The sequence below is a fragment of the Triticum dicoccoides genome, chromosome 2A (genome assembly GCF_002162155.2).
Source record: "Triticum dicoccoides isolate Atlit2015 ecotype Zavitan chromosome 2A, WEW_v2.0, whole genome shotgun sequence".
NCBI classification, from domain to species: domain Eukaryota; kingdom Viridiplantae; phylum Streptophyta; class Magnoliopsida; order Poales; family Poaceae; genus Triticum; species Triticum dicoccoides.
Genome location: NC_041382.1, coordinates 37084705 through 37088550, shown reverse-complemented (window position 1 = coordinate 37088550; position 3846 = coordinate 37084705). Strand labels below are relative to the sequence as shown.

Here is a 3846-nt window from a genome sequence, read left to right as displayed (position 1 = left end):
TTCACAAATAATCATGAACAAATCTTCAAAAGAAAAATCATCGGCGACATCTAGCTGAACTGAAGTAGTAGAAGAAGAATTTTAGAATACATATATATTATGATAAAACGAATGGAGAGATTTAAATGAAGTAACAGATGTCTCGGTGCTTATAAATATATCTGCTTATTACATTGAGGATCAAACTTCCCTCGAAAGAGTAAAGGAAGCATCAAAATTCATTTGACGATAGATTATCTAGTAAATGAAGTAGAGTACATAAGCCTTATATTTGGGATAACTTAGCATAATCAAGGGTTCTCTTTCCATCTGGTTTGTTTGACAAATAAAGTCTTGCATACTCTTCTACTCTCATTGTCTTGTATAACACCTTCTCTTCGGTACTGCCCAAGACTGGTGAAATTATTCCATCGTACTTTGGAACTTGAAATGCTGATATGGATAGTCGCTCCTTCTGGGCATTTATGGTGACCCTATGCTCAATGCTCTTATACTTCCCATTTGCCATAATCTGTAACCAATGATTAATTTTAATTAAATAAAATATGAAATTCCTCCCTTATATAAGGCGAAAATAGTTTGAAACTAGTGTAATATGTGCATATTGTTTATGAAACATCTCCCACTACACTACTCAATTGTCTCTCGGGTCAATAAAACACTCTCAATTCTAAATTGTTTGTGTTTCGTTCCTAGAATCCAAAATTAGGTTTAAAACCATACCTCAAGGAAGTCACCCACATTTACCAACAATGCATCACCCCGTGGTTTTACTGGGATCCATGCACCATGCCTTCTAATTTGTAGGCCTTGAACTGCATTCACTTCTAGCAGGATAGTTATAAAAGATCCATCAGAATGCGGTGAGAAACCTAAAACCTTTTCGGGCGTGGTTGTGCATGGAGGGTAGTAGTTCATTCTCAGAAACTGGCCCACATGCTTGTCTTCCATTAATTCAGGATCAACACCTATTGTTTTGGCAATAAAGGTGGCAAGAGAATGACTGAGTTTCATCAACTCGGAAGAGTAGTCTTCAATAGAATTCCTGGGATTAAAAAATGAATGTGTTATTTTTAGATATTTGTAGAAATTTAAATAGTTACAGACTTTTAGTGACCTCACTTGGCATTAATTTTTGGGGGATATCATTTGCTAGTGTAAAGTATAAATAGAACAAGCAGACCACATTTTGTTGTTTGTTTAGCCATTGGCATGCTTGTACTTTGTTGGCCACACCATGAACACTATCAAATCAATTGATAGATACTTATACGAAAATATTACCCTGGAAAAGTAGTTCATTTTATTTTGCAGAAAAGTTTAATGTCATTAGTTTCTCTCTTTTTCATATTTCAGTAAATTGCTCAACATATATGTTTGATCAAGAAATTATTGAATTAAACCAAATGTCCCACTCACAAACATGCCAAATTATGGCAATGAAAGCAACATGTCCCGTTCATTTAAAGACTTAGCATGTTCTTTGTTAACCAAATGATTACGTGTTACAAACCGGAACTTTTAGGAATCCAATTTTGATTCCATTCTCGGGTCGGACATATTTAAATAATTTTCTTAATTTGATGATTTGATTAGAAGGAAATAGTTTTAATTTACCTTTATTATCCATCTAGAAATATAAGATGTTTCAAACACAAACAAACTAACCTGAAATTAGGAGGCTGGTTTGGCCAGTAACTCATATCTCGGGCCTGAGGTGGCTGCGAAAAGAGGCCAAACATGTCTGACCAATCTAGCTTTTGATCATCCGAGAGAACAAACGCTTGACCATAACCTTGAAGATCTCCTACTCGTTGCGCATATGCATTCTTAACTTCAAGGGGCAGCTGAAAGAACTTCTGAATGTCGTGCTTCATACCCGCGATGACCTCAATTGGTATTCCATGATTTACGACCTATAGGTTGTAGAGGTTAGACAAGTAGTCTTGCGTCACACATGGACTTCTGTTTTTAGCAATGGAATGGCTGGATCTAGTAATAAATATCTACAAAATTAAGTATACTGTTGAAATTAGAAAAGTTTAAATCCACAAACAGTCAAACACAGTCAAAGTTGTGTGACCACTTTTACATATTTCAACGTATTTCATACTGAACATTTACACACATACACCTCACCTCCTTGCTTACTTGTACAAAAAAATTCAGATATTTTTTAAACCAAATTTTGAATTATGAATTTTTCAGAAAATCAGCCTCCATGGAAGCCGAGATCCAAAAGGCCACACTTGAAAAAGAAGACATACTAAATTATTTAGACTGCTTGGTTAATACGAGACCGTACCTGGAAGAAGCCCCAGTCCTCACAGGCAAATCTGAGCTTGGCGGCCTCCGCTTCCACGGACTCGGCGTCCAGGAGCTTGCCGAGGTCGATCACCGGAACCTCATCAGAGTGCTCGGCGAGAACCGTGTCCCCGTCGACGCCCGGCTGGATGTACCGTTGGATGGTGTCGGCCGTCAGCTCGGCGGCCGACCCCGCCAGAGCCTGGACGTTCCTGACAGGGAGCGACGTTCCAGACTGCGACCATCTGCCCTCGCTGGCGCTGCTGCCACCACTCCTCGTCTCCACCTCCATGATCACTAGCAAGTTACTTCTCTGCCACACGTCTACACTGCACACTCTACTCCAGTTACTCTGCCTGCTTATCTGACCAGGCATTGAGCCGTCCAGTCTACTTATATAGAGTGCAAGATTGTTAGTGCTCGCAACTTGCAGTAATCTTTTTTCTTGGATCTGACCGAGCTCAATGATTCCTCGATCGGCTCGTCTGAGGTTCTCCGATCCATGCAGTTGGACCCACCGATCAATGCTAAAACATGGCCGGCGGCTAACGGCCGAATTTTACGGGGATAGAATACTTTTGCAGCCCACATGCATGACATCAGTGTCCCCTCCAACTCTAAACGGCCTGGTTTACAGTGTTTCAAACGGCAGCAGAAATGCAGTACAGACCACGTCTGCACGCCGGCCCGGATTACAGTGTAAACAAAATGAGATGGAACGGACGTACATAACCCCGGCTTGGAACATCAAAGTGAATGGCAGAGGGCGAAGTTGGAGCGAGCAAATAACCTATGGGTCGGTTCGATTCAGAGTTTCAGACGAACGCATTTGGAGCATACGGCGATTACACCCACGACACTAGGACGCGCGGGCGTGAAGAAAGGATTTTCTACCATGCACCGAACCTCCCGTGCATGCATGCATGCATCACATTTTTTTATGAGCCTGTCTATGCATCAGTCGACGAGACTTCGGCTGACGTCATGCATGCATGTGTAGGCGCTGTATGTTTTCCTTGGTCTCGTTCGTGGTCAGTCCATGCTAGGCTAGAATCGGTGTTCCTTTTCTTTTTCTTTTTTTTTTGCTTGCTATAAGCCCACAAGTGTGGTCGCTTAGGGGCTAATCGCGGTGTCCTGCATGCTGGATCCTCTACTATTCTATGTTCTCTCCGAAAGTGTGCCAATCCCTATGTTGTGCGGAGCTGACCATCTTCTAGGATTCAGCCCCTTTTTCTTTCTTTGCTCCTTCGCAGAGTAATGCCTTCTCTTCCGGTCCATTTTCCTACCCTTTATTTATCTATTTTTAATACATTTTCAAAAATATTTTGTATTGTTGATATAAAATGAAAATAAATAAAAATAGAAAATCGAACTTGCACAAGTAGCAGTCGCGTTGCACCCCTTGCAGTTAATGATGGCTTGCGATACAACCAGTTGCAACGCTAGTGATGGACATGCAACTGGCCAGTATCCTTGCCGCCTCAGTTACTTGCAACTGGCCATCATCCCCCCCCCCCCTCTCCAGTTGCAATCGTGTTGTAC

General features: G+C 41.4%; 1 pseudogene; it reads right to left on the bottom strand.

Moving 5' to 3' along the window:
- Window positions 1-265: 265 nt before the first annotated feature.
- On the bottom strand, window positions 266-2596 carry LOC119358795 (annotated as a pseudogene).
- Window positions 2597-3846: the final 1250 nt, after the last annotated feature.